Source organism: Anopheles ziemanni (assembly GCF_943734765.1).
Source record: "Anopheles ziemanni chromosome X unlocalized genomic scaffold, idAnoZiCoDA_A2_x.2 X_unloc_46, whole genome shotgun sequence".
In the NCBI taxonomy this organism is placed as follows: Eukaryota; Metazoa; Arthropoda; class Insecta; order Diptera; family Culicidae; genus Anopheles; species Anopheles ziemanni.
This window is the reverse complement of record NW_026689814.1, coordinates 98192-112500: the sequence shown is the minus strand read 5'-3', so window position 1 is coordinate 112500 and position 14309 is coordinate 98192. Positions and strand designations below refer to the sequence as shown.

The following is a 14309-nucleotide window of genomic DNA, read 5'->3' as shown; positions in this document are numbered from 1 at the left end:
GTTAACTGGGATGTTCTTGTAATCCTTCTTCTTTTTCGACACCATCACAATATCCGTCTTAGCTGCGGCGAGCTCCAGCTGGTGTTCGCGCATCCAAGCCACAACCCTATTCACAGACTCCTCCGCCAAACTCGCGGCCAGTGCTGGCGTGGGTCCTGGTGCCAGGAGCACGAGGTCGTCAGCGAAGGCGACGAGCTCTACACCGGCGGGCATGTCGATGGACAGGACGGCGTCATACATGGTGTTCCACAGCGTCGGACCAAGTATGGAACCCTGTGGGACTCCCGCCGACAATTCCCGGGTGACCGGACCCTCAGACGTCTCATAAACCAGTAGCCGTCCCCGAAACCAGCTTTCCAGTATCCGCTGCAGGCAGGCCGGAACGTGCTTTTCTTGCAGTGCTTTGGCGATGGACCGCCAGCTCGCCGTGTTAAAAGCATTGCGTACATCCAATGACACCACCATCAGACACTTGTTAGCCCTCCGATCCGTCATTCGGTGGGCCATCGCACGCTGGCCGGCCTCCTTAACACGTTCAATCGCCTGAATTGTAGACCTGCCCTTTCTGAATCCATACTGAGACGGCGACAGGCGAGGGTGATCTGGGTCTTCCAGGTGTTCGTTTAGGCGATCCAAGATCAGCCGCTCCAAGATCTTGCCTGATCCGTCGAGCATCCCCAGAGGCCGAAAGGATGACGGATCGCCCTGAGGTCTTCCGAACTTGGGTAGCAAAGCAAGTCGTTGTCGCTTCCAGTCAGCGGGAAAGGTGCATTGATCAAAGCACTCCTGGAACACGCGGCGGAACGTCTCCGTGTGCTCGCGAACAGCGACCCTCAGTGCCGCATTGATGATGCCATCGGGTCCCGGGGCCTTAGTGGGCACCATCCGCGCCGCGATCGCCAAGAGCTCCTCATCCGATACCTCCCTCACTGGCTCCTGCGTTGTCTGCCCCCAATCGACCCGATCCGGTGCAGGCCACTCAAAAGTGCCATGATCCGGGAAGAGTTCCGACACGACGTGCTGTAGAATCGCAGGATCTCGCTCCGGGGGGACGCGGCTACCCTTAAGGCGTGACGTTACCACCTTATAGGCAGTGCCAAAGACATTGTCCTCAGCTTCCGCAATCATCTCATCAAAGCTACGGTCCTTGCTTGCCTTGATGGCGCGGGCGAGTTCCTTCTTACAACTCCTGTGCCGTTCTCTGGCCAACTCTCGTTGTGCACCAGTTCCGGCAGTCAAAATCGCATCCTCAGATGACTTGCACTGCTCCCTGAGAAGGCCGATTTCCTGCGTCCACCAGTACATTTCCGGTCTCACCAAAAACTGCGCTGGCGGTGCCCTCTGCATCACCTCATCGCAGGCTCTAGTAAGTCCAGCGGTGAGAGTCGCCGGTGATACAGCCGCTTCGGCAAACCCGGAAGCCTGGAGCGCGATCTGGAAGGCTTCGGGATGGAATTGACGCAACTTCCATCTCGGTCCAATCTGCTCGCGTTGTCGCTGCCGGTCGCGATGCTGGTGCTGTTGTTGCGGTTGCCTCTGCTGGTGTGGTGAAGCGCTGCTGACTGGTGTCGCGGATACGCTGAATCTCACGTATCTGTGGTCACTGTTGGTGAAAGTGTCGAGCACCCGCCAGTCGTTACCGGGTTCAATGGCCGGACTGGCGAAGGACACGTCGACCACACTTTCAGTAGCACTGCCGTTGCCGACGAACGTGGGCACACTGCCGCGGTTCAAGATCGCCAGGTCAAGCTGGTCGACGACCTCGGCGAGATCCTCACCACGCGGCTTCGTCCTCGCGCTGCCCCATCGCACGTGCCAGGCATTGAAGTCGCCCGCCAAGACTACGAGGGGGTGTGCTCTGGCCTCGATATCGATCTCGTCGAGCAGCCGCTGGTAGTCCTCGTCCGTCCATCCCGGTGTTGGTGGGGCGTAGCAAGAGATGAAGGTCACCCCCGCCACCTGGACCGACACCAGTCCTACCCTACTTGCCCAGACTCGCTGTATGGGCAAGGCTCCGGTCGTAATAACGGCTGCCTTCGCTGTCGAGTCCACCGCCCAGTTCCCGTTATTGGGTGGAACACGGTAGATCTCCGACGCCAGCACAATGTCGATCCTTTGCTCCCGTGCGGTCTGGAGCATGAGGTCTTGTGCTACCCTGCTGCGCGCCAAGTTGATCTGGAGGATCTTCAACCCAGCGTCACGCCCTCTAACAGTGGTGTTCGTAGCTAGCGGGAACATGACGGCTGGCTACTTCCGCTGCAAACCGGTGAACCTGTCTGATGTTGTCCGGAACACGTAAGGCACTTGGGGCCCGAGCTGCACTCCTTGGCCTTGTGCTGCTTCGATCCGCACCGGAAGCAGCACTTGGAGTAGTCAGGGCCGGTGCACTCGCGAGAGCGGTGCCCCTTGCCAAAGCAGCGGTAGCAGAGCTGCTCTCCTGCAGGGACCGATGCGAGCGCCTGCACGACGCAACTCGTGTTCCCTATGGTGACCCGGTGACCGTCGAGAAGCTGGCACTGCCCGCGCGGCAGCTTGATATGGGCTTTCTGCAGCCCGTCGTACCGCCGCCACAGCCGAACTGCCTCGCCCGGAACCGTCAGCCCCGCCTGCCGCTTAATCGCCGAAATCAAGTCGTCGACAGTCGCCAGCATGTCGATTCCTGTGATCGCTGCCGTCTGCTTGTCGACAAGGAGGTGGGCCACTCCATCCTCCTTGATGGCTTCGCTGACATCGGCCAGCACACTCTCGCAGTCCGTGTTCGGCTTCAGCCACAGCGACAGCTTCCGCTCCCCTGTGCGGCAAACCCTCGCCACGAACTGATCCACATTGGTCTTGGAACGCACTGCCTTGTATGTGTCGAGGAAGGCCTTGCCCTCGTTGGCCTCGAGGACGATCACCGCAGGCCTCTCCACTTTAGCAGCGCTCTTTCCCGCTTTCTGTGGTGCTGCTCTCTTGTCTCCCTTGGCCACGACTTTAGCAAAGGATGCTGGTTGCGCATGCACCTTGGTTGCCACAGCCGCTGCTTTCTTTGCCTTCGGTTTTGGCTTTTCTGGAGCCATGGCCTGGGACGAGACGGCCTCGACCGGGATCTCGGGGACATCAGGCGTGATGACTTCGTTCATGCCCGTCGGTTCGCCCTCTTTTTTCTTGCCGCGCCTTGCCCGGGTCCGCTTTCGTTTGGGAGTGTCGCCAGGTGGATGCTGGCTTTGCCCAACAGCACTGGAGTCGACGACATGTTGTTGTTGCTGCTGCGTAGCTACCGCCAACTCTCCCATCGAGTGGAGTCCACTTTGGAGCAGCATAAGTTCTCTTTCGCTGGCTGCCGCACGCTCACGAAGGCTAATGTTGTCTCGCTTCAGCTCCTGATTTTCACGAGACAACAACTTCAGCTTTGTCTTCAGCTCCGCGTAGCCATCCTTTGCCGTCGCCCGGCCCGTCTCCATCTCGCTAACCTTAGCGAGGAGAGTCTCGACGGTTGCCCGGAGCTCCCTCAACTCGCTGCTGAGGCTTGCGATAGTCGGCTCCTGCTGCGGGACTTCGGCCACCTGCTGGACGACGGTTGAGTTGAGCTCGTCCTCGTCGCTCTCCTCTGAAATCTCCATATCACTGGCTAGCAGGGCCATCCGCTGCACCACCACCACCGGCCGAGTGGGCGTCGCAGTCGATGGCGCGACACTGCCTCCCTTTCGCTGCCGAGTCAACGGCAGCGCAACCGATGATGTCATCACTTTGTCCCCGTCGTCCTTCGGCGATGGCGCGGTAGCGTCACAGGTGGACCGGAGCCTGACGGACCGACGCGTCGAAGGCTCCCCCGATGCCTGCTCCATTCCCCTACTGCAACCCTGAAAATCGCTGTGGGCAATGGGTTAGGTTGCGGAGAGCCAGGGTGGAGTGTCTGGGAAGGGAAGGTGGGAAGGGGAAGGGGAGTGGAGGAAGGCCAAGTACCGGTGCGAAATAGAAACTCCAACAAATAAAAGGCCAAACCAATCTTTTTCCCCTTTCCAAATCTGAGCTTATATCTCAGTTCTTCTCTGCGATCAGGTGCCGCCTGGTTGACAAATCCGCAAACCGCCAGCCGATACACTCGCCATAAAACTCAGAGTGCCGCCTGGTTGTGATAACCGGTGATCTCCACCAGCCGAGACACTTGATGAACTGAAGGCGCCGCCTGGTTGTGACGTTGAAAAGCTCAGCACCAGTGCCGCCGCCTGGTAACAGTGTTCGAAATCTCCGTGAGCCGAGACACCCGCCACGACCCGAAGCGCCGCCTGGTGGCAATGCTGGCAATCCGCTGGTACTGGTGGCGCCGCCTGGCGGCCAACTTCGGAACCAAGTTTAGCCGAGACACACTGAAATATTTCACCGGGATGATCGAACCTCGAAATTTTTCAGCCGAGACACATGAAACATTTCACTCTTAGCCGAGACACCTTGAAAAGTTTCACTGAAACATTTCAACCGGATGGTTGGTCCATGAAATATTTCAGCCGGGACACTTGAAACATTTCACCCCCAGCCGGGACACCTATCCGGGACACACTGCCGCCAACGGTCAATTAAAAATACCGGCCAATTTGGATAACCGGCCAATTTGAATTACCGACCGATTTGAATTAACGGCCACTTCAAACCAACGGCCACCGACTCCACCAACGGTCAATTTGAACGACCCGAAAATCCGGCACCAACGGTCCTTTTTTGAAAAACTGGATCAGATGACACGGAGCCCGATTCGGCTTAGGTGAAATCGCTCGGATCTTCGAGTCCGAATCCGGCTGGAAAATGGACGATCGAATCTTCACCTGCCAAAATTTTTGCACCGCGTGCTCTCACTTTATTTACACTTATTTTGCGCTGAATTCGTCTTTTTTCATACGGTTTTCTCTGACTTTCGTTTTAAAACACCGTCTGTCATCTAAAAAACCACATCCGGCCAGGATCCGGACACTTTTTTAACCGAAAAACACGTAGTCCCAAATGGGGCTACGCCCCGGGCCGCTCTCCGTACAAAATGTAAACAAACACTTTTCTTTCTTATTTTTCGTTGAAATCGATGATTTTAATGCGGTTTTCACTACTAATCTGTAGATTGGCACTAGTTTTAACGATTACAACAAACTTTCGTGGGTTCTTTAAACTTTTTACGCGAAATTTTTATGAAAAACACGGAGCGACGCTCAGCACGTGTTGACACTACAGCGTTTGACAGCTCACCACCACAGGGATAACTGGCTTGTGGCCGCCAAGCGTTCATAGCGACGTGGCTTTTTGATCCTTCGATGTCGGCTCTTCCTATCATTGCGAAGCAAAATTCACAAAGCGTAGGATTGTTCACCCTTTCAAGGGAACGTGAGCTGGGTTTAGACCGTCGTGAGACAGGTTAGTTTTACCCTACTGGTGTGCAAGTACTATCTCAATGGAATTCCTGTGCAGTACGAGAGGAACCACAGGTACGGACCAATGGCTCAATACTAGTCCGAGCGGACTTTGGTATGACGCTACGTCCGTCGGATTATGCCTGAACGCCTCTAAGGTCGTAACCGAACCAGGCTGGTAGTATATGTATAGGAGTCGTTAGCTAGATGGCTAATAACATCACGAGACCGGATTGAGTCTTCTATAGACTCTTTCCATTTATTGGAAACCCTCAAACTGAGCCTATCGCGAGTGCGCTCGCCGAAGTACCTGAAGTGGGAAAAGGCGTTGTGCTTGCCGATCTTCCAAGAATAGTTTCGACTCCTAAGACCACCCGAAAACGACGGGTTTGCAGGCTGGGCGCTACGCATTGAAGAGAGATGTACATTTCGATCCTTTCAGGCGACCCATGCTTGGTGGTTGTGTGCGGTGTGCTCCCCCCGGGGGGCACATGCGGCATACCGTGTGTGGACTAGTTGGACCCACCCTTGCGGTGGACCGACCGGTCAGTGGTGTTTGCGGGTTAACACATGCGAGCGTTGCGGCCCAGAGGCCTTACCGCCTTTCACTGCGGGTTCGTCAAGAACTTGGAGATGGTCGCAACGCATCGGGTCCTCCCGGGGTACTTGGTGTTTGGATGCTGGCTTGGTGATTAAACACTTGATATTCCATCTTCGGATGAATTTCGGGTGTCACCTGTTGCCTAAGACCACTTGCATGTTTAGCTCGCCGTGGGGTAGCAAGCGTTGTGATCTAATGGCCTTACCGGGCAAACACTTTCGGTTCGTCAAGGACTTGGAGTGCCGGGACGGGTTGGCGGATCCATCACTCTGAGTATGCCGGGTTGATACTTGGGGTTGGTTTGGTTTTGGTGACCCAATACTAGATGTACCATCTCGGTGGTATGTCAGTATCACCTATACTCCAGACCACTTGCATGGTTAGCAAGCGTTGTGATCTAATGGCCCAACCGGGCAAACACTTTGGGTTCGCAAGGACTTAGAGTGCCGGGACGGGTTGGCGGATCCAACACTCTGGGTACCTCCGGGTACTTGGGGTTGGTTGAGGACTTGGTGAACAAACACTTGATATACACTCTCCGGATGTACTTCGGGTGTCACCTGTTGTCCGAGACCACTTGCATGGTTAGCAAGCGTTGTGATTCAATGGCCCTACCGGGCAAACACTTTGGGTTCGCAAGGACTTGGAGTGCCGGGACGGGTTGGCGGATCCAACACTCTGGGTACCTCCGGGTACTTGGGGTTGGTTGAGGACTTGGTGAACAAACACTTGTTGTACACTCTCCGGATGTACTTCGGGTGTCACCTGTTGTCCGAGGCCACTTGCATGGTAGCAAGCGTTGTGATACAATGGCCCTACCGGGCAAACACTTTGGGTTCGCAAGGACTTGGAGTGCCGGGACGGGTTTGCGGATCCAACACTCTGGGTACCTCCGGGTACTTGGGGTTGGTTGAGGACTTGGTGAACAAACACTTGATATACACTCTTCGGATGTACTTCGGGTATCGCCTGTTGTCCGAGACCACTTGCATGGTTAGCAAGCGTTGTGGTCTAATGGCCCTACCGGGCAAACACTTTGGGTTCGCGAGGACTTAGAGTGCTGGTAGTGGTTGGCGGACCCAACACTCTGGGTACCTCCGGGTACTTGGGGTTGGTTGAGGACTTGGTGAACAAACACTTGTTGTACACTCTCCGGATGTACTTCGGGTGTCACCTGTTGTCCGAGACCACTTGCATGGTTAGCAAGCGTTGTGGTCTAATGGCCCTACCGGGCAAACACTTTATGTTCGCGAGGACTTGGAGTGCTGGTAGTGGTTGGCGGACCCAACACTCTGGGTACCTCCGGGTACTTGGGGTTGGTTGAGAACTTGGTGAAGATACCCCTGTCACCTTGTTCGAGGCCACTTGCATGGTCGCAAGCGTTGTGATACAATGGCCCTACCGGGCAAACACTTTGGGTTCGCAAGGACTTGGAGTGCCGGGACGGGTTGGCGGATCCAACACTCTGGGTACCTCCGGGTACTTGGGGTTGGTTGAGGACTTGGTGAGCAAACACTTGATATACGTTCTTCGGATGTACTTCGGGTGTCACCTGTTGTCCGAGGCCACTTGCATGGTCAACGGTTGAGGTGGTGATGGCGGGTCGGTGCTGTAGGGTGCCGGCCTGTTGGCTGCCTTGGCCGGGTTGGTTGGTTAACACTTGATTGGGCTTGCACCCGAGGGTAATGGCACTTGAAGGTGGGTACTGGCCGGCTGACCTGGTGTGATGGTTGGTTGGTGAACACTTGGCGGTACTTGCACTTGGCTGTGCTTGGACTTGAAGGTGGGATCCGGCTGGCCTAGGCCATTGGTGGTTGGTTGGTGGGTTAGCCCTTAGCTGGGCTGGCTGGCTGGCTGGCCATCGGTGGTGTGGTGTGGTGTGGTGTGTGGAGTCGAGCATCGCGCGCCGTTGCCTTCTTCGGAGTGTTGTAGGTACGCAAGTGCTTGCAATGCAAAGAGGTTGGTGATGGAGTGACATTGCCTTCACCATGGAGTTGCGGGTACTTAGGTACTTGCAAGGAGATGGTGGTATGGTGGTGTTGCGTGTGTGGTGTTCGATTAGAAAGATATAATTTCTAAGTCCGGATTAGTGCTGTCAGTGGGGCCGCCGCTAACAGGTCCTGCACGGCCACCGTGGGGCTTGACTTGGCGCTATTCCGGACTTGGGGCGATCACGATGTCCCCGTGCGGGACTTAGAAGATGGAAGAACACAAGTACCCTTATCCCATGACTTGTGAGCGATTGGCATACGTTACCACATGAAGAGAAAAATTGGCTAAGTCCCGGATCCATATTATATGAAGAGAAATATCGGCTAAGTCCAGGATCCATATTATATGAAGAGAAAAATCGGCTAAGTCCAGGATCCATATATAATAACCTAATAATCGGCTAAGTCCAGGATCCATATTATATGAAGAGAAAAATCGGCTAAGTCCAGGATCCATATATAATAACCTAATAATCGGCTAAGTCCAGGATCCATATATTATGAAGAGAAAAATCGGCTAAGTCCGAGATTGGGTCTGTCAGAAATACACTTCCAAGTTACCACACAAGCAAGCAAGATGGCCTAGTGATGGATCCATATGACATGAAGAGAAAAATCGGCTAAGTCCCAGATTGGGTCTGTCAGAAATACACTTCCAAGTTACCACACAAGCAAGCAAGATGGCCTAGTGATGGATCCATATGATATGAAGAGAAAAATCGGCTAAGTCCCAGATTGGGTCTGTCAGAAATACACTTCCAAGTTACCACACAAGCAAGCAAGATTGCCTAGTGATGGATCCATATGATATGAAGAGAAAAATCGGCTAAGTCCCAGATTGGGTCTGTCAGACATACACTATCAAGTTACCACACAAGCAAGCAAGATGGCCTAATGATGGATCCATATGATATGAAGAGAAAAATCGGCTAAGTGCAAGATTGGGTCTGTCAGAAATACACTATCAAGTTACCACATGAGCAAGCAAGTTACCACATGAAGAGAAAGCCGGCAAAGTCCGGGAATGTTACCACATGAACTGGAAAATGGGCAAAAACCTACCTTCACAGGGAACGTGAATAACTAAGGCTGTAGACATCGGATCGACAAGCCAAAGACTGATATGGAAAGGAAATGAGTAGTACTAGCTTTCCTGAGAGTTGCAGAGCTTAGACTGCATATGAACGGAAGTTATTGAGCGTCAAAGTCAGAAAAGTTGCCCGAAGGAACACAAGTTCCAACTTAGAGCATGAATACCGCCTAGACGGTAAGAGGTACGGCCAGGCTGAGGAATAAGGAAATGTTGGCCAACATGTTCCCTAACTATCCCCCGAAGACCGCAAAGCAATCCAACATCAACCAAGAAAGTTATAGCCCGATCAAGGAAACACCTACTTTGCACCGATATTGCACCAAAGACATGTACCAAGCACCTTCGGTTGCATACCCTGCAGGGGCTTACCATAGTAGGCCATGGAAGACCGATATACCGAACATAATCTCTTTCTATCTCCTCGGGTGTTGGAGATAGCGCTTTGCGGTAAAAGAACGAAAGTTAGACCATGTCTTGGTGCATCTTTTTGCCCTAGATCACAAGACCCTATCTACCAAGGCAAGAAAGTTGTGTGGGGACAAAATGTCCAAAAGTGCCCAAAGTGGCACACTTGAACCATATATTCGAGAAAAACACAAGTGTGGGCCCGAGCTAGCAAGTTGAAATGTTCTGACCGTCAGTAGCCCTAGTTGAGGTGCACTTATCATTATATGAGGCCAACGTGCCAGCTAGTCTCTAAAGGGGCGATATTGGTGTTCCAAGGTTTGTACCCAATTGAGGAAAAAACAGGGTAAGGTACGGTGTACCGCGAATAACTCGGGCTATAGATGTCCGATCGATGAGTTTGGCATATGTATGGAAAGGTCTCGACGAGACCTAACTACCCTGAAAGTATGAAGGCAAAGACTTGAATGACCGGGAAGTTATTAAGTGCACAAGTGGTAAAGTTGCACCAAAGTCCATGTTACCCGAAGTGGTACATGAACACCCAATATTCGACCAAAACACAAGTTTAGAGACGAGCTAGCGAGCTACATTGTTCAGACCGTCAGTAGCCCGCATCAAGACACGCATTTCATTATATTGAGCCTAGCCGCTAGCTCGACTCGAAGTCGGTCATATGGTTGGTTGATGGTTTGGACCGACCACGTGGTGTACCAAGGTGATGTACCTTTCATGAATTAAAACTCTGGCTGTATGGCACTGAGCGACAAGCTAAGGTGTGATTTGGAATAGTCTTGAGTGGGACTATTTAGGAAAAATGCGAACAAAAAATCACAAAGTCCTTGGGCGAAGCTATTAGCGAAACATAGAGCAAATTGGTACCAAAAACTATGGAAATGGGACTTGAGTCAAAAATAACCGCAAGTTGGAGAAGAGATAGCAAGCTTGCGTAGAACATTTATAACTAGTGCGTGGTATGACCAACAAAAATGTATATGGGGCCAAGGCGCTGGCTGGCCTCCAAAGTGGTGATATGGGCGATTCAAAGTTTGTACCCAAGTATGAACAAGTATGGTGAAAACAGGGTAAGGTACCAAGTACCACGAATAACTCGGGCTGTAGATGGCCGAGCAAGACAAAAGGCATACCGTTAGAAAGGTCTTGGGGAGACCTATCTACCCTGAAAGTTTCATGAGGCTGAGTTGAAAGACCACGGAGATATAAGGTGATGATGGGCCGATTCGGGGACCAAGTCGCAGGAAATGGCACTTGGTCAAAATCACCCTTGGAAGGTGAATACCGGCTTACCGGTAAGAGATAGCGACTTGGTGTAGAATATTCATAAGTTGGACGTCGGAAGACGCAACTTTCATTATATGGGGGCAACCCGGTCAGGGTGCTCCAAGTCGGTCGTTTGGTTGGTTTATGGTTTGGGCCAACCACGTGGTGTACCAACATGAGGTACCTTTCATGAATTATGACTCGGTCAGTTTGCCACCGAGCGACAAGCTAAGGTGTGATTTGGAATGGTCTTGAGTGGGACTATCCAGGAAAAATACAAATAGAAAATAAGCCTGTCCATGGCCAAAGCTATTAGTGAAACATATAGCAAAATGGGTCCGAAAACGAATGAAATGGGACTTGGACCAAGAATAACGGCAAGTTGGAGAAGAGATAGCAAGTTGGCGTAGAACATTTATATTTTGGACATAGTATGACCAACAAAAAAGTATATGGGGCCAAGGTGCTGGCTGGCCTCCAAAGTGGAGATATGGGCGACACAAAGTTTGTACCCAAGTACGAACAAGTATGGAAAAAAACAGGGTAAGGTACCAAGTACCATGAATAACTTCGGCTGTAGATGGCCGAGCGAGGCAAACGGCTCACCGTTGGAAAGGTCTTGGGGAGACCTATCTACCCTGAAAGTTTCATGAGGCTGAGTTGAAATACCACGGAGATATTAGGTGATGATGGTCCAATTCGGGGACCAAGTCGCAGGAAATGGCACTTGACCAAAATCACCCTTGGAAGGTGAATACCGGCTTACCGGTAAGAGATAGCGACTTGGCGTAGAATATTCATAAGTTGGGCGTGTAGAGACGCAACTTTTATTATATGGGGCCAACCCGGTCAGGGTGCTCCAAGTCGGTCGTTTGGTCGGTTTATGGTTTGGGCCGACCACGTGGTGTACCAAGTTGAGGTACCTTTCATGAATTATAACTCGGTCAGTTTGCCACCGAGCGACAAGCTGCGGTGTGTTTTGGAATGGTCTTGAGTGGGACTATCAAGGAAAAATACCATTCGAAAATCAGCTTGTCCATGGCCGAAGCTATTAGTGAAACATATAGCAAAATGGGTCCAAAAACGAATGAAATGGGAATTGGACCAAGAATAACGGCAAGTTGGAGAAGAGATAGCAAGTTGGCGTAGAACAATTATATTTGGTGCATGGCATGACCAACAAAAAAGTATATGGGGCCAAGGTGCTGGCTGGCCTCCAAAGTGGAGATATGGGCGATCCAAAGTTTGTACCCAAGTATGGCAAAAACTGGTAGAGGTACCTTTCATGAATTACTGCTCAGGCTGTATGGCACTTAGCGGGACGCTTGGCTCTGGTATGGAATAGTCTTGAGTGGGACTATCAAGGAAAAATACGAACAAAAAATCACCATGTCCACGGACGAAGGTATTAGCGAAACTTAGAGCGAAATTGCGACCAAGTCGCTGGAAATGGCCCTTGGACCAAGTATACCGTCAAGGCGGTACGAGATAGCGAGTTGACGTGGAATATTTATAAGTTTGCCTCCACGAGACGAAAGTTTAGTTATATGGGGCCAACCCGCTCAGGGTTGTCCAAGTCGGTCATATGGCTGATCGAAATTTTCGACCAAGTACTGAGAAAACAGGGTAAGGTACCGTGTACCTCGAATAACTTCGGCTGTAGATGTCCGAGCGAGGCGAACGGCATAGCGTTGGAAAGGTCTTGAGGTGCTCTAGGCATCCTGAAAGTATGAGAAAGCTACCTGGAAAACTCGTGGAGATATTAGAGAAACATAGGGCCCAAAAGATACCAAGTCGCAGGAAATGGGCCCTCCAAGAACACCCTAAAATCCCAATTACGGCTAAGTTGCAGGCCAGCTAGCGAAGTGAAATGTTCTAGGCATAACTAGAACACGTTAAGGCGCAACTTTTTGAATAAGAACTTTTTTCGATATCTGGTCCCCAAAGGGGGGATATGGGCGATCCAAGGATTTTTCCAAGTTTCGGTACTTTTTACGGTATCGCTCATAGCTCCGGCTGTATGCAAGCAAATGACAATCTAAGACATGATTTGGAAAGGTATTGAGTAGTACTAACTTACGTTAGAACACAGCGAAGCGCTATCGGTTCATGGCAAGGCCGATATAAGCAGTCAAAGATGAAAAATGTTGACAAAATGAACAAAAATTACCTTGGTACGCGAATAGCGGCCAGGGATGAAGAGGTACGAAGATGGTGTAGAACAATTATAATTAGGGCTTGGTACGTTCTAAAAGTTTGCCGAAGACCGCAAAGCGCTCAGACCCATAGAAAGTGGCCATTTGGGCCGAACAGTGCGTGCAAAGAGGTGAAAATGCAAAAATTGCACTTTGGGGGGCGATTTGCGGGGGGAAGGAGGGGTCGGAGGGCAAAATGTCTCTTGACTAAAAAGTCTTATCTCGTCGAGATCTACAATATTGCCGAAGACCGCAAAGCGCTAGCTCGCAATCGAAAAATCGAGATTTTGAAAATTTTCTAAGTCTTTGGCTCCCTAAGGAAAAGTTTCAAAAATCACGTTTGTCCCCAATTTTGAAGGGGAAGGAGTCGGTTCCGGGGCATGGTGTCTTCGGCAAAAAGTCTTATCTTTTTGCGTACTTTCGACTAGTTCAATAAAAATTTTTGACCCAAAAATTGTTCGGCGGACCCCTAGGTCGAAAAACCCGAAAAAAGTCGAAAAAAGTCGAAAATGTCGAAAAACGAGAAAACCTCATATTCGGACTCTACACGAGCCCCAGATATTGAAAAGTGAAATCCGCGGTCGATTTGGAACAAAAAATTTACCTAGGCAAAGTTGTATGGAGGTAGGGACCCCTGAGAAAAAAGTTTGGTCCCGAGGCTCCTTGGACCACCAAGTCCCTAGGTCGGACCAAAATCGGAAAAAATCCGACCAAAGTCGAAAGTGTCGAAAATTTTAAAAAACCCCTTTTGGGGCCCTATGGCCTCCCTAGATAATGAAAAGTGAGGTCCGCGGCCGATCCGGAAGAAAAACTTGACCTAGGCAAACTTGTATGACGGTGGGGACCCGAAAAATTTCGATGAGTGTAGTTTAGACAGGCCGGAAAATGTATCGGAGGTCCGTATCAAGGGACGTCTTTTAGTTCTATGGGGTGGTGGTCGTCGAACAAAGTCGCCTAGGTCGACCACCAGAAAGACCAGTCGTGTTGTAATGGATGTTTTGACCACTTTACTAGGGAAACCTAGTACGTCGAAGCAAATTTGGGGTTCGAGATGTGTTGGTGAAAGTTGGTCCAACCTAGGTGTGCTTGGTGGAGGTTGACCATGAAAGTAGAGCATGATGGGAATGACCATAACTTTGGTTCTAGATGTCGGATCGGTACACTTTCGGCAGTTTTGGAAAGGTGAAGGCCTGCTCTAGCTATGTATCCTACCAAGCTGAGCGCCTACTAGTGAGCCGGAGGAGGTATTAAGGGTCAAAGGCAAAAAGGGGTACCCTAAAGTGCATGTGACCAAGAAAATGGGAAAAACGGTATCGCCTATAGCTCAGGCTGTACGGCTCGGATCGGTAAGCTTGGATATGCGTTGGA

The 14309-nt window shown here is 51.3% G+C and overlaps 1 pseudogene; it reads left to right on the top strand.

Annotated features, from left to right (window-relative positions):
- The window catches only part of LOC131292310 (large subunit ribosomal RNA), an 11043-nt pseudogene extending 5202 nt beyond the window's left edge, over nucleotides 1-5841 (top strand).
- The last annotated feature ends 8468 nt before the right edge of the window (nucleotides 5842-14309 follow it).